The sequence below is a fragment of the Malus domestica genome, chromosome 11 (assembly GCF_042453785.1).
Source record: "Malus domestica chromosome 11, GDT2T_hap1".
Lineage (NCBI taxonomy): Eukaryota > Viridiplantae > Streptophyta > Magnoliopsida > Rosales > Rosaceae > Malus > Malus domestica.
Genome location: NC_091671.1, coordinates 27,481,007 through 27,505,310, shown reverse-complemented (window position 1 = coordinate 27,505,310; position 24,304 = coordinate 27,481,007).

The following is a 24,304-nucleotide window of genomic DNA, read 5'->3' as shown; positions in this document are numbered from 1 at the left end:
TTAGTAATTTTATTTATAGCTTGAGGGGTGATGACTGAGTGAAATGGATATATAAACGAAAAATACAATAAAAAGAATCCAAAAGTATTTTCTGCTGGCAAAAGTTGAACCTGGATGAACAAATTAGCCAACTTTAGTATAGCTACAACGGATTTGTGTTTTTTCTTTACGTAATTTTATTTATAGCTTGTGGGGTGATTAGTGATTGAAATGGATATAAAAACGAAAAATACAAAAAAAAGAATCCAAAAGCATTTTCCGTTGCCAAGAGACGAACCTGGATGAACAAATTAGGCAAGTTTAGTTTTGCTACAGTGGATTTGTGTTTTTTCTTTCAGTAATTTTATTTATAGCATGAGGGGTGATTAGTGAGTGAAATGGATATAAAAACGAAAAATACAAAGAAAAGAACGCAAAAGTATTTTTCGCTGCCAGGAGTTGAACTTGGATGAAAAAATTAGCCAAGTTTAGTTTTGCTACAGCGGATTTGTGTTCTATTTTCTTCAATAATTTTATTTATATCTTTGTGGGTGATTAGTCAATGGAATAGATATCAAAAAATGCAAAATATAAAACAATTATCCAAAAGTATTTTTCGCTGCCAGGGGTCGAACCTGGATGAACAAATTAGCCAAGTTTAGTTTTGCTACAGTGGATTTTTCTTCTTTTTTTCAGTAATTTTATTTATAGATTGAGGGGTGATTAGTGAGTGAAATGGATATAAAAATGAAAAATACAATAAAAAGAATCCAAAGGTATTTTCTGCTGCCAAGAATGGAACCTGGAAGAACAAATTAGCCAAGATTAGTTTTGCTACTACGGATTTGTATTTTATTTTTTAAGTAATTTTATTTATATCTTGAGTGGTGATTAATGATTGAAATGGATATAAAAATGAAAAATTCAAAAAGAGTTTCTGCTGCCAGGAGTCAAACCTGGATGAACAAATTAGCCAAGCTTAGTTTTGCTACAGCAAATTTTTTTTTTCCAGTCATTTTATTTATAGCTTGAGGGGTGATTAGTGAGTGAAATGGATATATAAACGAAAAATACAATAAAAAGAATCCAAAATTATTTTCTACTGCCAAGAGTTGAACCTGGATGAACAAATTAGCCAAGTTTAGTTTTGCTACAACGGATTTTTGTTTTTTCTTTAAGTAATTTTATTTATAGCTTGAGGGGCGATTAATGATTGAAGTGGATATAAAAATGAAAAATACAAAAGAAAAAGTATCCAAAAGTATTTTCCGCTACCAAGAGGCAAACTTGGATGAACAAATTAGCCAATTTTAGTTTTGCTACATCGGATTTGTGTTTTTTCTTTAAGTAATTTTATTTATAGCGTGAGGGGTTATTAGTGAGTGAAATGGATATAAAAATGAAAAATACAAAAAAAAAATCAAAAAGTATTTTTTGTTGCTAGTTGTCGAACCTGGATGAACAAATTAGCCAAGTTTAGTTTACCTTTAGCGGATTTGTGTTCTATTTTCTTGAATAATGTATTTATATCTTTATGGGTGATTAGTGAGTGGAATAGATATCAAAATTGGAAAGAAAAGAAAAGTTTAAAAACGATTTTCAAACCTGGAAGAACAAATTAGCCAAGATTCGTTTTGCTACTATGGATTTGTGTTTTATTTTTTAAGTAATTTTGTTTTTAGCTTAAGGGGCGATTAGTGAGTGAAATAGATATAAAAATGAAAAATACAAAAAAAGCTGCAAGGAGTCGAACCTGGATGAACAAATTAGCCAAGTTTACTTTTGCTACAGCAGATTTGGGTTCTATTTTCTTGAATAATTTTATTTATATTTTATGGGTGATTAGTGAGGGGAATAGATATAAAAAAAACGAAAAATATGAAACTATAATCCAAAAGTATTTTCCGCTGCTAGGAGTCGAACCTGGATGAACAAATTAGCCAACTTTAGTTTTGCTACACCGGATTTTTGTTTTTTGTTTTCTAGTAATTTTATTTATAGCTTGAGGGGTGATTAGTGAGTGAAATGGCTATATAAATGAAAAACGAAATTATAGCCAAGTTTAGTTTTGCTACAACGGATTTGTGTTTTTTCTTTAAGTAATTTTATTTATAGCCTGAGGGGTGATTAGTGATTGAAATGGATATAAAAACGAAAAATACAAAAAAAAGAATCCAAAAGTATTTTCCGTTGCTAGGAGTCGAACTTGGATGAACAAATTAGCCAAGTTTAGTTTTGCTACAGCGGATTTGTGTTCTACTTTCTTGAATAATATATTTATATCTTTATGGGTGATTAGCGAGTGGAATAGATATCAAAATTGGAAAGAAGAAAAAAGTTTAAGAACGATTTCAAACCTGGAAGAACAAATTAGCCAAGATTGGTTTTGCTACTACAGATTTGTGTTTTATTTTTTAAGTAATTTTATTTTTAGCTTGAGGGGCGATTAGTTAGTGAAATAGATATAAAAAAAACCAAAAATACAAAAAAAATAATCCAAAAGTAATTTCAGCTGCTAGGAGTCGAACCTAGATGAACAAATTAGCAAAGTTTAGTTTTGCTACAGTGGATTTGGGTTCTATTTTCTTGAATAATTTTATTTATATCTTTATGGGTGATTAGTAAGGGGAATAGATATCAAAAAAACGAAAAATATGAAACAATAATCCAAAAGTATTTTCCGCTGCCAGGAGTCGAACCTGGATGAACAATTTATGCTAAAGCGGATTTGTTCTTTTTCTTTAATTAATTTTATTTATAGCTTGAGGGCTGATTAGTGAGTGAAATGGATATAAAAACGAAAAATACAAAAAATAGAATCCAAAAGTATTTTTTGCTGCCAGGAGTTGAACCTGGATGAACAAATTAGCCAAGTTTAGTTTTGCTACAGAGGATTTGTGTTCTATTTTCTTGAATAATTTTATTTATATCTTTGTGGGTGATTAGTGAGTGGAATAGATATAAAAAAACGAAAAATATAAAACAATAATCCAAAAGTATTTTCCTCTGCCAGGAGTCGAACCTCGATGAACAAATTAGCCAAGTTTAGTTTTGCTACAGCAAATTTTTGTTCATTTTTTTCAGTAATTTTATTTATAGATTGAGGGGTGATGAGGGAGTGAAATGGATATAAAAACGAAAAATACTATAAAAAGAATCCAAAAGTATTTTCCACTGCCAAGATTGGAACCTGGAAGAACAAATTAGCCAAGATTAGTTTTGCTACTACAGATTTGTATTTTATTTTTTATGTAATTTTATTTATAGCTTGAGTGGTGATTAGTGAGTGAAATAGATATAAAAAATGAAAAATAAAAAATAAAATCCAAAAGTAATTTCCGTTGCCAGGAGTCGAACCTCGATGAACAAATTAGCCAAGTTTAGTTTTGCTACAGCGGATCTGTGTTCTATTTTTTTTTGAATAATTTTATTTCTATCTTTATGGGTAATTAGTGAGTGGAATAGATATAAAAAAACGATAAATACAAAAAAATAATCCAAAAGTAGTTTCCATTGCCAAAAGTCGAACCTTGATGAACAAATTAGCCAAGTTTAGTTTTGCTACAACGGATTTGTGTTTTTTCTTTAAGTAATTTTATTTATAGCTTGAGGGGTGATTAGTGTGTGAAATGGATATAAAAACGAAAAATACAAAAAAAAAAAAAAAGAATCCATAAGTATTTTCCGTTGCCAGGAGTCGAACCTAGATGAACAAATTAGCCAAGTTTAGTTTTGATACAGCGGATTTGTGTTCTATTTTCTTGAATAATATATTTATGCCTTTATGGGTGATTAGTGAGTGGAATAGATATCAAAATTGGAAAGAAGAAAAAAGTTTAAAAATGATTTTCAAACCTGGAAGAACAAATTAACCAAGATTAGTTTTGCTACTACGGATTTGTGTCTTATTTTTTAAGTAATTTTATTTATAGCTTGAGGGGCGATTAGTGAGTGATATAGGTATAAAAAACGAAAAATACAAAAAAATAATCCAAAAGTAATTTTCGCTGCCAGGAGTCAAACCTGGATGAACAAATTAGCCAAGTTTAGTTTTGCTACAACGGATTTGTGTTCTATTTTCTTGAATAATTTATTTATATCTTTATGGGTGATTAGTGAGTGGAATAGATATCAAAAAACGAAAAATGTAAAAAAATAATCCAAAAGTATTTTCCGCTGCTAGGATTCGAACATGGATGAACAAATTAGCCAAGTTTAGTTTTGCTACAACTGATTTGCGTTTTTTTCTCTAGTCATTTTATTTATAGCTTGAGGGGTGATTAGTGAGTGAAATGGATATATAAACAAAAAATACAAAAATAAAGAATCCAAAAGTATTTTCCGCTGCTAGGAGTCAAACCTGGATGAACAAATTAGCCAAGTTTAGTTTTGCTACAGCGGATTTGTGTTCTATTTTCTTGAATAATTTATTTGTATCTTTATGGGTGATTAGTGAGTGGAATGGATATCAAAATTTGTAAGAAGAAAAAAGTTTAAAAACGATTTTCGAACCTGGAAGAACAAATTAGCCAAGTTTAGTTTTGCTACAGCGGATTTGCGTTCTAATTTCTTCCGTAAGTTTATTTATATCTTTTATGGGTGATTAGTGAGTAAGTAGATATCAAAATCGAAAAGAAAGAAAGCCAAAAAACTTTTTACGTTGTTAGGTATTAAACCTTCCTGAACAAATTAGCCAATAATTGTTTTGCTACAATGGATTTGTGATTTGTTTTGTTATGTAATTATATTTATATCTTTATAGGTGATTGGTGAGTGGAATAGATATCAAAATCAAAAAGAAAAAAAATAAATAAAAACTATTTTCTGCTGCCAGGAATCGAACCTGGAAGAACAATTTCGCCAAGATTAGTTTTGCTACAGTGGATTTGAATTCTATTTTCTTCGGTAAATTTATTTATATCTTTATGGGTGACTTGTGAGTGAAATAGATATAAAAATCGGAAGAAAAAAAAAAGACCGAAAGTATTTTTCGCGTCGAGGAGTTGAACCTAGGAGAACAAATTAGCCATGTTTAGTGTTGCTACAACAGAGTTGTATTCTATTTTCTTCAATAATGTTATTTATATCTTTATGGGTGATTACTGAGTGGAATAGATATCAAAATCAAAAAGAAAAAAGCCGAAAAGTATTTTCCACTGCCAGGAGTTGAGCCTAGAAGAACAAATTAGCCAAGTTTAGTTTTGCTACTACAAATTTGTGTTCTATTTTGTTCAATAAGTTTATTTATATCTTTCTGGGTGATTTGTGAGTGAATATTTATCAAAATGGGAAAGAAAAAAAGCCAAAAAGTATTTTGCGTTGTTAGTTATCAAACTTGGCTGAACAAATTAGCCAATAATAGTTTTGCTACAACGGATTTGTGTTTTGTTTTCTTCTATAATTATATTTATATCTTTATAGGTGATTGGTGAGTGGAATAGATATCAAAATCGAAAAGAAAAAAAAAACAAAAACTATTGTTCGCTGTCCAGAGTCAAACCTGAAAGAAAAAATTAGGCAAGATTAGTTTTGCTACAGAAGATTTGTATTATGTTTTCTTCGGTAAATTTATTTATATCTTTATGGGTGATTAGTGAGTGAAATAGATATTAAAATCAAAAAGAAAAAAAACCACAAAGTATTCTCCACTCCATGAGTCAAACCTGGAATAACAATTTAGCCAAGATTAGTTTTGCTACAACGGATATGTTTTTTGTTTTCTTCGGTAGTTTTGTTTATATCTTAATTAGTGAGTGAAATGAATATTAAAATCAAAAAGAAAAAAAGACATAAAGTATTTTTCGCTGACAAGAGTCAAACCTGAAAGGACAAATTAGCCAAGTTTAATTTTGCCACCACAAATGTTTGTTGTATTTTCGTCAGTTATTTTATTTATGTCTTTATGGGAGATTGGTGAGTGGAATAGGTATCAAAATCGAAAAGAAAAAAAAGAGTCCAACTAAAAGTGAGGGAGTGTGGGTGTTTGAGGACGTTTCGTTACAAGAATAGTGGGTATATTTAATTTGTTTTAAAATAACGTGTCATGATGTCATTGGGCCAACTAAAAGGGTTAGTAAATTAGATACTCACATTTGAGTACTCGAGTACTGTCTTTTTTTAAAATAGAAAATGATATTTATTGCAAATAAACTCAATCAGGATACAAATTTTGGTAGAGAACATCCCATATAACTTCCGGAGCTTAAGAACTAAACTCAAGTAAAATTGTAGCAGAAATGCAAATTTTCAATAAATTGTAAAAAAAAAAAAAAAAGAATTTATTAGTATAAAGAATTCAAGTTTTAAATCAAAAGAAGCACAATAATTCAAAAATTGAACATTTTCAAGTTCACAATCAAGTGTTCTCCTCAACGTAGTATAAATTAGTTGAAATATTGCTTGAGTTTATACATCAAAGAAGAAGAAAAAATCAGTTTCTCCTAAAAGAGTAGAAAATTAGCCATGTATCAAAACTTAAAACATGAATTAAATTGACCGGTAGAATAAATATAATTTGCCGGTGATATGATATGATATATCATGCTTGAATAATCTCTCTCTGAAACCTTGGAAACTTGATAGAGCCCACGGAAATGTCAATCTCTCTCAGATTTTCTTTCATTCATCTCACTCATATCTCCTAACACCTCTTTCCTACTGGTTGCAAATTGCACTGCAGGTTGATCTCGGTGAGGCCATCATCATCATCATCATCAAAGACTGAACAATCATCTGAAACTTCAAACGTTTCATCCGAAACTTCTACTTGGTCCTCAAAATTTTTACCACTTCCGCTTTGTTGGCTTCCGTGAGATTCTCGACCAACTGATGACGTACTTTTACAACATTTTTTTATTTTCTGCTTCTTGTGTTAGAAAATAGAAAAATCCGGCATCAGCGTTGTTGGAGTAATTAGTGATGGGCTGATGACTCGACTCTGAAATCTCAACATCTTAATGAACTAGCAGCTGCTCTTTGACTTGCTCCACATCCGGAAGGTTTTCTTGGTCACGGAGGAGATTCCCAATCCCAACTGGTTGTGGTTTCTCATCCAAAATTACCACCCTTATTTTTGTGTTGGTGAGAAGTAAAATAGTTGAGAGGACTAAATTTGAGATTGTAACAAGGTGTTGACCCTAAAAATTACCTAGCCTACGTGATACACAGGCCGAGTAATTAATAAGCTAACTACGTCATTCGGTCAAGAGCGAGGTGTGCCAATTCGGCCTAGAAGTAAAATGTTTGTTGACAAGGATGAGGATGATTCCCCAATAAAGAGACTGAAATCTAGGATCTTGAATCCTCAGGGATATTCAAACCTTTCGACAAAGACTGGGTATGGATGGATAAACTTTGAGAATTTTGGCCTTTTTTTCAAGGCCGAATTGATCATTCTCTGGACTTCAACCATATCCACGGATGTCGTTTCTATTCTTCGGCTTAACTGGTGCTTGGCTCACTGTATGTTTTTTCAAGACCGATCGTCCTGAGTCAAGTGAATTCTACCTCGGCCTGTACTGGCAGCAGCCTTTCCCCTCCCAAAGGGGCATTCTTTAAAAAAAGGCGTTGCCTGGGTTGATCGACATGATCATTCTCGTGAGCTTTGTTAACTAGAATTTCAAGAAACTTATTATTCACCGAGTTGTTCTCACGCACCGCTTCTAGTACGCTTTTCATCTCTCAGCCAAAAGTTTGCTCAAATTGCCGAGATTGTTCTTTTAACCGTTGTCGGAAAAAATATTTAGATGATGCACCAGAGGTTTCATCGTCGTCGTCGCAATCCTCTACTAGGACTTCGATAAAACCATCTTTTGCCACCCTGGTAGTCTGGGTGAAAACCACAACATCATGGTTCTGACCACCAAGATTAATTTCCGTTTCTCGACGAACCGTGCATGTGGCTTCATGTGTCACAACAACATGAAGATCCAGTGCCCGCGATGCGTTACTTTGGACTGCACTTTGAACTATAGGTGCTACATTGGTAGTCAATTTACCTATAGTTTTTTTTTTTATTGACCATGTCTCAATGGTCATGAACTTCGTAGCTTTACCACTGGGTCCCACTAGGCGTGCCAAAATGTTGACCTTAAAAACTACCTAACTACATCCTTCGGTCGAATACGGGTGATGCCAACTTGTTTGCCGAACTCGGCCGGGGAGTAAAATGTATGATGATGTGGCATTGGGCACGCTGTTAACTTCTACATTTTGTGATTGCAGCCAAGGAAGGAACTCGTCTCGACTCTTGGGTTCTAGAGCCTGAAGACAAGGGTACTAGTTTCTTCGAAGTTCACGAATCGTCGGCGCTGGGTTCGGTCTCAATAATTATATTTGTGCAAATTTAAGTATGCCAAACTGGAACAGACTGTACGGACATAAATACTCGAAAAAGATAAGTGTTTTGATTGTAAATGTGGTTCGGCCATCTGAATGCCGAACTCTAAAATGTACTTGCAAATATCCAATCATAAAATAAACTTGGCTTTCAATGTGCCAAGCCTGGTAACACCTCACTTCGCTGAGAAGACTGACGAGATGACATCTTCCAACAAGGACTCGAAAATCCTTATTGACCGACACTTGGATAGATAATCAATCAGTATCGAAGAAGTGTTGTTTATCCAAACTAAATGTGCTCCTTGGTCGACTGATTTTACGGCTTCAGTGTTGTTTATCCAAATTTAATATGTCGCTGGTTGCCTCCACAGTGATGTTTATCCAAACTGAAGATGTATTGGCGGGAAAAAAAGAAAATAAAAATCTCAAGATGTTTAAGAGGTTTGTGCAGGGCAGTTGTGTGTTGAATTGGAGGGGTTTTCAATGATGCACTCCATTCTCTATTTATAGTAGCAATTTCCTTGATAACCGAGTTAAAATTTTAATCGGACTGGAATTGCTCATGCCAATTTGATTTGGTCTCAGCCAATAGGATTCTGAACCAAGTTCATTGATCTTTCATATTCAACCCTTGACTTTCAGCATCTTTTCTTATTCGAAGCCTTTTTAGCTTCCGAATAACCCTTATTGTACTAGGATTCGACCACTTCACCCTTATCCAGGCAGAACCATCTTCTGATAGGATACGACCAAACTCTACTGGGCCAGGCTCAAAAATAAGGATACTCCTGATGCTTCTTATTGGACTGAGGACACTCGTGGGCTCGGCCCAAAATATTATTATGGGACCAAACACAAGGAAAGGAAAGATAAAGCCAAAGCTTAGAAAACAAATGAAACCTAGGCAAGCATCAAAGCTCACATATACTAATCAAGCCGTATGCGCATACAATTGGTTAAGAACATTCATCTTCTATACTCGACAATTCTGAGAGTGTGTGCTCTTATTTTTTGAGGCAACCAACGCATTTTCTGGCCAGATTGATGGGCACCACATATTCTTTTATGAACCTCAGCAATTGCTTAAATGGCCTCTTCTAGGGCCAAGATATAGCAACAACAAAACATCCTCGCCTTTTCCGTACAATTCGTTCTAGTGTATCACATAATTTGTAGCATGTACCCTTGTCTTGCAGTCGTGTTTGCCACTAGGATTATTGAGATATCATATGATCGACCTTCTCCAATTATTTGGCAACGTTTCGATTGTGCAGATACCTATGAGAGCCTCTCATTCGAGTAATGACGGCAAAGACATCATTCGTGTTCGAATTACACATTTCGGTTTGTGAATTTATTGATTAACCAAGGCCAAGTATAGATGTCGATCAACTAGTATGACTCGGCCTTCCACGCCCCTTTGGAGTTGTGCTTCGGATGCAATTTGAGCCAACTTATCAGCATCTGTATTCTGAATTTGAGAGATATGCTTGAATGTGATGCCTGCAAATGATTCGACTAAATAGTTGGTGACCATGTGATAGGGTATACACTTTTGACATCACTAATGCATTTTCCAGCCAGATTGATGGCCACCACATATTCCTTCATGAACCTCAGCAATTACTTGAATGGCCTCTTCTAGGCCGAAACATAGCAACAACAAGCCATCCTCGCCTTTTTGGTACAATTCGTTCTAGTATACCACATAATTTGTAGCGTGTACCCTTGTCTTACAGTCATGTTTACCACTAGGATTATCGAGATATTATATGATCGACCTTCTCCAATCACCTGACAACATTTTGACTATGTAGATACCTACAAGAGCTTCTCATTCGAGTAATAACGGCAAAGACATCACTCGTGTTTGAATTACACCATCCAGTTTGAGAGTTTGTTGATTGAGGAAGGCCAAGTATAGACGTCGATCAACTTGTGTGACCCGACCCACCTCGTCCCTCAAAAGTTGTGCTCTAGAGACAATTTGAGCCAACTCATCAGCATCAGTATTCTGAATTCGAGAGATATGCTTAAATGTAATGCCTGCAAATGATTTGGCTAACTAACTGACGACCATATGATAGGGCGACAGATACAACTCATGCAACAAAAAGTCCCATTGAGCTAGTTAATCATAAGCTCTGAATCACCGAGGACAAGTACTTGAGCTGCTTTCAAGTCATGAAAAATATTAAGGCTGATAACAAAGGCTTCGTATTCGGCCTGGTAATACCATCTGTAGTGGTTAGGTGATTGGATGACAATGCCGACACCAACCGAGGTCGTAGTACTAGACCCATCTAAATACATCGTCCAATAATTGTCGCATGTTAACACCATGTCAATTTCTATATCGTTGCCTCTAAATCAGTATGGAGAATGATGTTGGGCAAGGGAATCAGCCAGGGCCTAACCTTTGACGGCTTTTTAGGACACATATTGCAAACTAAATTCAGATAAAGCCATTGTCCATTTTCCAATGCGACCCTTGACTATTGGCATAGTAAGCATATAACGAATAACATCGATTTGGGCAATGACTTGAGTGACAAAAGGGAGCATGTAATCCCTGAGCTTGGATACGACAAAGAATAGAGCCAAGCAAAGTTTCTCCACTGCCGAATAATTTATTTCAGTAAAGTTTAGATTTCGGCTGAGATAAAGGATGGCCTGTTCCCGACCGGTGTTGTTATCTTGTGCTAGGAGACAACCAATGGATTCTTCGGCAGCTGAGATATACAACTTGAGAGGCTTGCCGTGCTGAGGCGGCATGAGAACAAGAGGGCTAGTGAGAGAAACCTTAATTTATGTAAAGGCATCCTGATGTTCTTCTCGCCATTCGAATTGGTCAGAATCTTTGAGTTTTAGGAGCATGGAAAAAGCTTTCATTTTTCCCGCAGAATTAGAAATAAATTGGTGAAGAAAATTGATCTTACCGAGCAAGGATTACAACTATTTCTTTGTCATCGGGGGTGGAGCAACGATAATCACATAAGTCTTGTTCTTAACCACCTCGATTCCTTGATGATGCACAAGGAAACCCAAAAAAATTCCTACAGATACGCCAAAAGCACATTTAGCAGGGTTCATTTTGAGTTTATACTAGCGCATGCGGAGGAAAGTTCGCCGAAGAACCTCTAAATGTGTTCGGCACCAGCGTTCTTAAGTCTTAAAGGCATGACAACCCATTTGTAAGTCCCTAGTACCCCAGGGCATCGAAAAATAGTTTTATGAATATATGTTTCGACGATAAAAAATTGATTGAAAACTGGAGTGGCCGTCCATGAAAGATAAAATCTCGTGGTTTGTTGCGGCGTCAATTAATAAATCTGAAATTGGCATTGAATATTCATCTTTAAGGGTTGCCAAATTTAAAATAAAAAAATCAATGCAGATGCATAAAGCATCGCTTTTCTTCAAGACTGGGACAATATTCGCCAACCATTTGACGAATCAAGCTATCCAAATAAAGTTGGCTTTTAAATGTTGAACAGGTTCATCTTTTATTCCAAGCTGAACTTCGGTCGAGAATCATCTTGGAGGTTGGTGGAAAGGTTTACATCCAAGTTTGATACACAATTCGTATTCAACCAGTGCTCGATCAAGTCCAGGCATCTCATGGTAACTCCAAGCAAAACAATCTTTAAATTTCTCAAGTAATTTACAAAGTTCACCTTTCATAGGCTAAGGAAACAAGGAACTAATAAATAAAGGCCGAGGTTCGTCGACTGTTCCAACATTTGTCACTTCTAAATGATCTTTGACTTCAAGCCGATTATCTTCGAGCTCGGCCAGTGCAGCCCAAATTTTATCGAAAGACAGCTCTGGGCCTTTATTCCCTTCGACGAGGAACTCCACTAAGTTCACACCAAAATTTGGCTGCTTGAAAATGGTGTACCAATGGGCCAGCAGCCATTCCATTATAGATGAAACTACGACCCTTCATTCGTCCTGTTGCGTTGCGTCAGTCATCAGGACAATTAGCTAAATAAGCCAATACAAGTTTTGCCAAATCCTATTGAATGGTTTCTGCACCAACCTCGATGTCTTTCTTGACAGAGATTCTAGTCAGCTTTCATTCTTCGTTAAAGCCTTGTAAAGTGATACAGCCAACCTGGTCGTCATAATAACAGGCTTGAATCATGTTGGCTTCGAACATGTTGTTATTGGTTGGATGAATTATGGCTGATTTGTCGTCCTAGAAAATAAGGACCTGGTATAATGACAAAGGGATACAGGCAATCTGGTGGATCCAGTCAAGACCGAACAATGCATTGTACTCGATCTTTGGATCAACTATAAAAAACGCAGTCATATGATTTCGACCTGCGATATTTACTTCTAAAGGTATAACTCCTTTAGTTTGAGATTTATCAACAACAAAGCTATTCATGGTCACGCCGAATGGAATGAGTTCATCTTTAGAGCGTCACAGAGCTTTCATTATAGAAACATGCATGATGTTGACTGTTGCCTCACAGTCAACAAAAACTTGGGATATCGAATATCCTTCAATATGAGCCATTACATGCAACGGCTTCAAGTGATAAAGGTTAACGGCCAAAGAGCAAGGAAATATCTCAGCTAAGGTTGTTCAAAGCTTGTCCTCCTTGCTAATTGGTTCGACCTCTTCGATGGTCATGCAGTCGACTTATGTGGTCTCTTTGGCAACTACATCACCATCCAAAAAGCTTGGTTAAGATGTTGATAAGAATTCTTCATATAGGACATGGACCATGCTAATTTCCATGTTGTTGAGGCCTAAGGGCCCCATTGGATCACAATCTCCATCTTCTAGATCGTTTGGCAGAATATCTTGATCTTTAATCACACCAACTACGTCGCATTCAACCATAGGTAAAATAGGTGCACCTGGTGTACCTGGCGTGGCCGTTTCATCTTCGGCTTCGGCAACTGGTTTGATTATCGCTGGGACTTGGTCCTGTGTTCGCAAAGCCTTGCAAACCAGCTCTTGATATGCGATGCAAGCATCCTGTGTGTCCAAATAGGGCTCCAACCTTTTAACTTGCTCCATCTCTTCGGCCGTGAAGCCGAATAAGGATACGATCGAGAAAACCTCAAAATGATTTCGTAAATATTGCAGATCATTTGAAGAGAATAGGAGGTCTTTAAGGTCTAAATCGGTGTATGGGTCGACGTCGAAGCTGAGAACACTGGCCTCACGAATGTGTTGGAATCTAGCCTTCATCCTCAAATTCGACCATTTCTGGATAATTAGGTCAGCATCGGGGTCGGTCAAGCTAAATCAAAAGACTTCTAACATGCCTTTAGGAGGTCATATAGGTCGTTTGCCGAATTCTGCTTGTGAAATTCCCTCATATATTCTAGTGCCTCACCAAAAAATGACGGATGGCGATTTCATCGGACTTTAATCAATGGCTCTTATGGCGGTAATGGTGGAAGTTTGCTCTCAGCCTCTTTCTTGAAATGCTTGATGCGAGCTTTCATTTCTCTAAGCCAGAGGAAAAGTTTGATTCGTTTCTCAAATTCTTCAATCTCAGTTTCAAAATTGCGATCAATTACTTTTTTCCCTTGAAGCAACTCAGTCATGATCGTCGGAGTTTGTTAATCATCCTTTTTTTCCCGTTTCTTTAGGCTACCATTTTGTGACTAAAACTTTCTGAGCCGCTTGACGACAGGCCATGCAGTCTATCCTTTGTCGACGATGTTTCCGGGACTTAGACATAATGGTATATGCATCGATAGAAGAGTTATAACTATACCAACGATGGTTGTGTGGCTCAGGTGGTTTAAAGGTACGTTGGGTCATGAATGTACTTGAATTTCCAAAGTTGTGTACATAGTAATCCTCATCATAAAACGGCCCATCGAAATCAAGTCACCGTCTAGCTGAAGGCAGTTTGTAATTTTGTTGTTGAGGGTTGAGTCTGTCAAAAACCATTTGCTGGCGTTGACCTGAGCCGAGCACTGGTTAAGATTTCACCGAAACAATAGGTAGGGGTTGTGGTGATTCGGTCAAAGGTTTCTGCGGTTTTGGCTTAGGTATAATGACTTTTGATTGGCATCTACTACACAGGATCATTGGGCCTTCAAACTTATTTGAACAAGAGTCAGATACTGGCTCAACATAGGCTGGATTCGAGAATAAACTAGGCGGGTTGTTTTGGGATGAGAAATCAACTTTCAGACGCGGTTGGGGATTCTGCTTTGGAACGTGGTATGTTGGGATGTACTCAGTTTTTCATTTTTTTTCTTATCCTTCAGCAGATGAGCGTCTACCATGCTCACCATTACCGAAGGAAAATGATCAACATAAACCAACATTTGTGTCTTCTCTAGGAACTTCAGTTTGCCTTTGTCAATCCAGCTTTGAGTGGCATCACGTAACACAACGTAGTTATTTGTCGTGTGCATATTTAAGTAATGGTCGAAGATAGCATCAGCTTTGGTGATGTTAAAAGTGTACACCATTGATGTTTTTACGGCTACTTCAACATAGGCAGAATGCATTTTGATGTCTTTAGAACTAGCGTGAGCCAGTGCCTTGCATACATAAAGTTTGTCAATCACTATCTCGGCCGCATCTATACTAACATATTGGCATTCGTCACCCCGGCTGTTGGAAATGTGCCTTAAAGCCAATCATATGATGATACTTTACGAACATTTCACATGTTAAACTAATCTAGTTTAATATAAAGGGCAAAAATTATTGTTTAAAGTTGTCTCATATAAATGTTATATGCCTAAACGATAAGTCCAAGGAATATGTAATTGGGATAATGTGATCTAAAGAAGTTAGATTCATGAGACCATTCTTTTTCGTATACATATCCTAAACGTTTCTGATCATAGGATTGCCAATTGGGCATTGACAGTACGTTAAGATCAATACGTGCTATGTCTTCTCTTAAAGAGAGTGACTAGTCTCGAGTCATTGGTGTGACTAATACCAAGACAAGCATATAGGTCCTCAATAGAGAATGAGTCAACCGAACACGATCAACAAAGAGTTCTCATACTCATGTCACATGAAAACTCATGGTTGGGATAATGCAAAGTAGTCATCTGACCTGAGGCATCATAGTTGTTTTATGGTTAGGTCGTTGATCTTTGACTATGTCAAAGTCACTCCGTCAAAGGGTGTCCCCGACATAGTTCGAGTTAAGCCACCTAGCCATGGAGGCAAGTGAATGCACAACAAGGGATCTCTAACCTTCAAACCGTTTGAGGGAGAATTCTCTATGATATGATTAAGAATCTCTGGCCAAAGTATGAATCAGATTTAGGAAGTCATTCCAAATCACGTTCGGTAATCATATAAGTAAAAGAATCACATTGGATAGTAGACATGAATAAACTATTAAACCAAGCAATGTGGTTAAGAGTATTGTATTAGAGAAAAACCGTACTGCATTGTAATTCCAAATTGAATAGGTTATCCACCTCTTCTAATTAGCTTGGGTAGCCAGACATACTACTAGGTGTCACTCATGGTTTGTGGAAATCCTAAAGGTGTATAATCACTAAAGGGAGAATTGAAAGTAGGTTTCAATTCACAATCGATTTGAAGAGTTCTAATCGCCCACTACCTAGCTAAAAGGAACCTAATTGATCATACACTGTGTAAGGTAGAGATTGAAGAAGCAACAGAGATGAGTAAGGATAATTTAATGGTTTAATTATTTATGGCTATGACTAATTAATATGTTAATTGATCAAAAGAATAAGTTTGTTTTAGCTTTTGAGTATTATTGAACCTCAAGGTCCATTGGGTTTAGAACCGTCAAGCCCATTAACTTAAGTTGTATGACAACTTAATGACTAAAGACTTAAAAAGAGCCTTAACAACCCAAGGCCTTTAGAAGGCTGGCCATATCATGAATGAAAGGTATTTTGGTTCTTTTAGTCACTTAAGTGAAGTGACTATATAAAGGACTTTATAGCCAAAATTCATCAGGGTTATCTCTTAAGGAAATTGGAGAGAACATAAGCTCTCCTTTTTCTCTCTAGGAGGCCAGCCCTCTTGGAGGGGATTTACTAGTATCAATCCTCCTCCAAGGTCACTCATATCTTCTTCAAGTCTCTCATTGGTGTGGAAACTTAGAGGTTCCCTTTCTTGGGAACTTAGAGAATCCATTCAACCATCATCCTCCAAGAAATCCATGGAGCTAAGAAGTAAGGAATGAAGGCCCTCTCTTTTGGGTGATTAGCCTTTGCTTATGCAAAGAGGTGCTTCAAAGGTATAAAAGTTTCTCAACTCTTTTCTTTAATATTTGAGTAGAGTCTGGGTTCACCACAACTACTAGATCTTAAATTTCATGGGTAAAGTTTTGTTTTTAAGTGCCTACAAGCATGATTCCGCCTTTAATTGTTAATTGCATGCATAGATATTGCTCAAATGAACTAGTTTAAAATAATTTTTTCCTTCACCGGCTGATGCATAACTTACTATTATATTCTTATAAATCGTCCCACAAGTTGGAGTGTTCGAGATTTTTTCTTCTTTAAGCAAATAATCATATTGCTCGACGTGGTGAGCCAACTCATACATATCTCAAAAGTTTTCCCTCAAGAATTTCTTCTTGTATTCCACATCTAGGCCATTCTGAACGAGCCTAAAAAATTCGACCTCGAGGAGGGGTACTCGACATCAATTCCTAGTTGATTTGAACCTGGTAAGAAATTCCATTTATCACTCATCAGATGACTGAGCCATCCTAGCCGAAGAAGATACTAACACTTTCATTCCGATTTTTGTATAGAATTTGGTGGAAGGTTGATGTACCGTGCGAACGTCATGCCTGTCAATGAGAAATTAAACAGTTGTAGTTTATGGAAATCACTATTAACATCTCCACATTGAGCAATGAATCCAGCCACGTGTTCTAATGAGGACGAGGATGATCCCCCAGTGAAGAGACTGAAATCTGAGATCTTGAATCCTCGAGGATATTCAAACCTTTCGACAAAGGCTAGGTATGGATGGATAAACTTTGGGAATTTTGGCCCTTTTTTTAAGGCCGAATCGATCATTCTCTAGACTTCAACCATATCCATGAATTTTGGCTCACTGTATTTTTTTTTCAAGATCAATCATCCTGGGCTTAGTGAATTCTACGTTGGCCTATACCAGCGGCAACCTTTCCCCTCCCAAAAGGGCATTCTTTAAAAATGGCGCTGCCTGGGTTGATCGACGGGCTCATTCTCATGAGCTTTGTTAACTAGAATTTCAAGCAACTTATTATTCCCCGAGTTGTTCTCAAGCACTGCTTCAAGTACGTTTTTCATCTCTCAGCCAAAAATTTGCTCAAATTGCCAAGATTGTTCTTCTAACCATCATTGGAAAAAAAATATTTAGACGATGCACCAGAAATTTCTTCGTCGTCATCCCAATCCTCTACCAAGCCTTCGATAAAATCATGTTTTGCCACCCAAGTAGTCTGGGTGAAGACCACGGCAGCATGGTTCTGACCGTCGAGATTCATTTTTGTTTCTCAACAAACCGTGCATGTGGCTTCAGGTGTCACGGTAACAAAAACATCATGTGCCTACGACACGTTACTTTAGACTAGACTTTGAATTATAGGTGCTACACTAGTAGTCGATTTACCCATAGTTGTTTTTTTTTATTGACAGTGTATCAATGGTCATGAACTTTGTAGCTTTAGCACTGGGTCCCACTGAGCATGCAAAAATGTTAAGCCTAAAAACTACATAGCCTACATGGCGCGCAAGCCGAGTAATTAATAAGCTAACTACGTTCTTCTATTGAATGCGAGGTGTGCCAACTTGTCGGCCGTGCTCGGCTAGGGAGTAAAATGTATGTTGATGTAGCATTGGGCACGATGCTGACTTCTGCATCTTGCGATTATGGCTGAGGAAAAAACTCATCTCGGCCTTTGGGTTCTAAAGCCTAGAGACAAGGTTGCTAGTTTCTTCGAAGTTCACAAATCGTCGGGCCGGGTTCAATCTCAGTAATTATATTTGTGCAAATATAAGTACGCCAAACTAGTACCAGACTATACGAACACAAATACTCGAAAGAGATTAGTGTATTGTAAATGTGGTTAGGCTGTCTGAATGCCGAACTTTAAAATGCACTTGTGAATATCCAATCATAAAATAAACTCGGCTTTTAATATGTCGAACCTGGTAACACGTCACTTCGCCGAGAAAGCTGACAAGATGACCTCTTCCAACAAGGACTCGAAAATCCTTGTTGACCGAGACTTGGATAGATAATCAGTCGGTCTTGAAGCTGTGTTGTTTATCCAAATTGAAGGTGCTCCTTGGTCAGCTAATTCTACGGCTTCAATGTTGTTTATCCAAACTAAAGATATCACCAGTTGCCTCCACAGTGTTGTTTATCCAAACTGAAGATGCATTGATGGGAAAAAAGAAAATAAAAATCTCAAGGTGTTTGAGAGGTTTACGCAGGGCAGTTGTGTGTTGAAATGGATGGGCTTTCAATGATGCACTCCCTTCTCTATTTATAGTAGCAATTTCCTTGATAACCGAGTTAGAATTTTACTCGGATTGGAATTCCTCATCCCAATCTAATTTGGTCTCGATCAATTCTAACTCCTATATGATTCTGAACCAAGCTCCTTAATCATTCAGATTCAACCCTTGACTTTCGGCATTTTTCTGATTCAAAGCCTTTTAAGCTTTAGAAGAATCCTTATTGTACTAAGATCTGACCACTTTACCCTTATCCAGGCAGAACCATCTTCTGATAGGATACGGCCAAATTCTACTGGAACAGGCTCAAAAATAAGGATATTCCTGATGCTTCTTATTGGACCGAGGACACACATGAGCTCAACCCAAAATATTATTTTGGGACCAAACACAAGAAAAGGAAAGAACAACTCAAAGCTTAGAAAGCAAATGAAACCTAGGCAAGCATCAAAGCTCACATATATTAATCAAACCACATGTGCATGCAGTTGGTTAAGAACATTCACTTTCCATACCTGACGATTCTGAGAGCGTGTGCTCTTATTTGAAGTCGACAACTGCCATTTATATTTTTATTTTTTCACAGCGTCAACACTTTGTAATTAACAAGCCAAGTCATGTGCAGATCATCTCTGCTCCTCACATGGTACCTCAAATAGAATAGAGAGTCTCGACATCACTCGGTAGATTATTTTGGCATTTGTCGACATAAACAGAGATTACGATAGACTCACCAAATGATTGACAAATTTTCTCACTGAAAAAATTTTGCGCACTATGTGCACAGTTTTCGTTTAAATAAAACTTGGATGTTTTACATTGGCGTTTCCTTCTTTTCGATTTAACGCGGTCCAAGCAACTAGAACTTCTCAAGATTAGAATTTTAGACCTGCAAATGAATTCAAGATATTACAAAACAACACACTAATAAGATCTCCGCCACACTAAAAGATTTAGACACTACATATGGTTAAAATATATAATTGTTATATTCAATTGAGTTGAAGGGGAAAACTCGTTCAACAAAACAGAAACAAGTACCGCTAACCAAATCCTTGTTGTTAAATTCAGATTTGATTGATGATAGTTGTTTAGAAAATTTTCATTTACTTTAATCAAAAGAAAGGAGAGATCGTGATCCCGAATCTCTAATGGGACAACAAAAAGTCATCACAATGCACATGAAGTTTATTTGAATAATGAGAAGACAAAACCAACTTTCTTTATATATTTACATGTTGAGTACAACTCTGAGGCAATTAGGCCAATAAACAAATGCTTTATAAAAAGTAATTGCAATTAGCAATCAACCCTACTATTTTCCCCACTTTTTTTGTTTTATTGAGAACATTTGAACACATAAACAAACTAATAACACTTTAAAGTAGGCATGCATTCAAAAATAATTCTAAAACCCATGACTTTCAAAGCCTAGTGAATGGTGAACCACAAGACTCTTTAACAACATTAAAGAGAAGAAAGGATTTTGAGATTCATTACCCTTGAAGCTCATCCTTGTTTACAAAAGGGATTCACCCAAGTGGAAGGCCTTCAAGTCACCTCCTAACTCCTTAGATCTTCCTTGTGATTTTCTTCCCTTTGCTCCTTGAGGATGTGAGGAAATGATCTCCAAGAACACCAAAGGTTTAGTGTCTTTAAGTCTCCACACCAAGGATGAGGTGTGAAGATGAAATTGATGACTTAAAGGAAGAAAAGATTGCTAGCTATTTTTTCCCTAAGTGGCCGGCCTCTTTAGAGAAAAAGAGAGAAAAGGTTTCTCATCTTTGCCTCAAAAAAACCCTAGTGAGAGAATGGCTATAAAGTTGTCTTTATACCACCTCACATGTGAGTGGCAAACTTGCAATTAACCCAAGTTTGCTACCACTCACCCTTGGCTGGTTTTGACTTTGTTCATTGGGCTAATTGCCCATTTGGTTTTAGTTGTCATACAACTTAAATATAATGGGCCTTGTGGACCAAAAACCCTTTTAGGCCCCGAGATCCGAAACTAACTTCAAACCCCAATACAAACCTTTCGTATAATTAATTAACTAATTAATTAATCTTAAGCATTCTCAATTAAACCATTTAATTGCTTATCCATTTCATTTATATTTCTTCACTTTCATCCTTACTCGGTGAACGTTTTAGGAATGAACATAAGAAAAATGTCTCGTTAATCTAACTTACTTAGATCACTTCTCTCTTGTATTAAATACATTCCTTGGATTCCCTTATTACTTAAACACATAATACAATAAATAGTAATTAATAATAAACTTTGCCCTTCATTAAACATGTAATAGTTTAACACAATAAGAATTCCAAAAGCTATTACATCAAATGAGTGGCTTTGTGGGCATACTTCCAGCAAAAATGTCCTTAACATTAAAAATGAACAATACCATAAGTGTTTCATTAAGATTCTTATAATAACATCCTTGCGTACCAATGTAATCATGTATATGCACATCCAATATGTCTTGTATTCAAGTGTTGTGTTGTGTTCTCGTTATTTTTTACTCTACGAATAATGAAAATAGAATTGGTAGTTTGATCTTCATTAATTTAAAGCTTATTTTTTTAAGGCTAAATTTTTTTTTCTTGATCCTTGTGGTGAGACATTACTTTTAAATCGACTCATGTGGTGAAAAAAGTGTTAATCTTAACCCTATGGTGAAGTTTGTTATCAATCGTAGTCAAAATTGAAATTTCTATCAAAATCTCATCTACATGCAGGGGTAAAAAGGTCATTCCATTTTTTTTTCTTTTCTTTTTGGTAATTCCATTTTTTTATAATCAACAAAAATAGAAGGAAAAAAACATCCCTCCCCAATCCCTACCCTTGTTAGCCACAGCCACAACGACCACCCACCACTTTCCCCTCTCTCTCTCACATAACCCTAGCCATCACGTCCACAACTGTTCTTCTTAAAATGAAACTAAATTCAATGTTTGCATAATAACTTATATTCTCATCTAAACGCATTGTGATTTAAATCTTGAATTTGGACTCTTGGCTCTTTTGAAATGAGAAAGTCTAATAATATGAACCTTGTAATTTTATTGTTTATTTATTCTTTTATTGTAGCTCTAAAAGTTTTAAAAATAAAAAAAATTATGTCCATGTGGCGCTTTTATGATTAGTTGATAGAATAAAAACGAAAATAACAATTTTGCCCCTACAAATGGCAGAACAATGAGGAAAAATTCAATTTGGACTATGATTGATAACGAATTTCGCCACAGGATTACAATTAATAGCTTTTTCATCACATGGGTCTATTTAAAAATAGGGTATCACACCACAAGGATCACACAAAAAATTTGGCCTTTTTTTTTAAGGAAGAATTTGTGAAAACAAGTTCATTTGAGCAACATCTATGCATGCTATAAACAATTAAAAGGCGGACTCATACTTGTATGCACTCAAAAACAAAACTTAACCCATGAAATTCAAAGCCTAGTAGTTATGGTGAACCAAGACTCAACTCAAGAACAAAGTGAGTTGAGAAATCTTATACTTTTGTTGATTCCTCTTTGCATAAGCAAAGGCTAATCACCCAAGGAGAGGGCCATCATTCCTTACTTCTTAGCTCCATGGATTTCTTGGAGGATGATGGTTGAAAGGATTCTCCAAGTTCCCAAAATAGAGAACCACTAATTTTTCCACGCCAAGGAGAGCATTGATGAGGAGATGAGTGACCTAGAGGAAGGAAGATTGCTAGCTATGTTCCTCTAGGGTGGTCGGCCTCTTAGAGAGAAAGGGAGAGTTTGTGTTCTCTCCAATTTCCTCAAAGAAAACCCTAATGATGAAATGGCTATAAAGTTGTCTTTATACCATCTCACAATGGAGTGGCAAACTTGCAATTAAGGCAAGTTCCTTACCCTTCTCTATATGGCCGGCCTTAAGGGTTCATTGGGCTTTCAAGCCCTTTGTGTTTTCAAGTTGTCATACAACTTGAGTTAATGGACTTGACATTCAAATCTCATTGGGCCTTGCACCCCAAAACTAACCCGAGGTCTATAACGAACATATTCGTTTGATTAATTAACATATTAATTAATATTAGCCATAAATAATTAAACCATTTAATTATCCTTACTCATCTCCGTTATTTCTTCAATCCCTACCTTACTCAGTGTACGATCCATTAGATTCCTTTTAACGAGGCAGTGGGCGACTAGAACTCTTCAAATCGATTGTGAATTGAAACTTACTTTCAATTCTCCCTTTAGTGTTTATACACATTTAGGGATTCCACAAACCATGAGTGACACCTACCAGTATGTCATGGCTACCCAAGCTAATCAGAAGAGGTGGAGAACCTATTCAGTTTAGGATTACAATGCAATATGATCTTTCTCTAATACAATACTCTTAACCACATTGTTTGGTTTGATAGTTTGTGATTCTCTTACTTATATGATTACCTTGAATGTGATTTGGAATGACTTCCTAAATCTCATTCATACTTTGGCCAGAGATTCTTAAACTATCATAAAGTATTCTCCCTCAAACGGTTTGAAGGTTAAAGATCCCTTGTTGCGCATTCACTTGCCTCCATGGCTAAATGGCTTAACCTCAACCATGCCGTAGACACCCTCTGACGGAGTGACTTTGACATAGTCAAAGATCAAGGACATAACCACAAGACAACTATGATGCCTCAAGTCAAGGGACTACTTTGCATTATCCCAACCATGAGTTCTCATGTGACATGAGTATGAGAACTCCTTATTGATCGTGTTCAGTGGACTCAATCTCTATTGAGCACCTACGTACTTGACTTGGTATCAGTCACACCAATGACTTGAGACCAGTCACTCTCCCTAAGAGAAGGCATAGCACGTACTGATCTTAACGAACTGTCAATGCCTAACTGGCAATCTTATGATCGGGAACATTTAGGATATGTATATGAAAGAGAATGGTCTCATGAATCTAACTTCTTTAGATCACATTCTCTCAATTACATATTCCTTGGACTTATCGTTTAAGCATATAACATTTATATGAGACGGCTTCAAACAATAATCTTTGCCTTTTATATTAAACTAGATTAGTTTAACATGTGAAATATCCATAAAGTATCATCATATGATTGATTTTAGGACACATTTTCAACATTTTTTTAAAAAGCCCCTTGAAATTGGATTTTCTCTAGACTTCAATTCGTTTCTCTTGAACCTCTAAAATTCAATCAATAACCATATTTCTTGGATTCATTTAAACTCCGTGATATAGGCGTCAACTTTAGCACGTCAAACATGCTTATGTGAAGTCATGTGGCATAGAAAGGAAGGGAATTAGGAAAAAAAATTGTCTAATTTAAGATCATTCGAGTATAACGTTCTTAATTTTTTAACAATTAAAGGAGGAAGTTTGTGTACATGAACTAAAAAATGGATTCTTTTACCGTAAGCACCCCACACTCGATTAGGGTGGGTGCGGTTCGGTTTGCTGCGGTTTTGAGTGAAATCAAAACCAAAACCGCAAGTTTTTGCAGTTTGGTTCAGTGTGATTTTGAGGTTA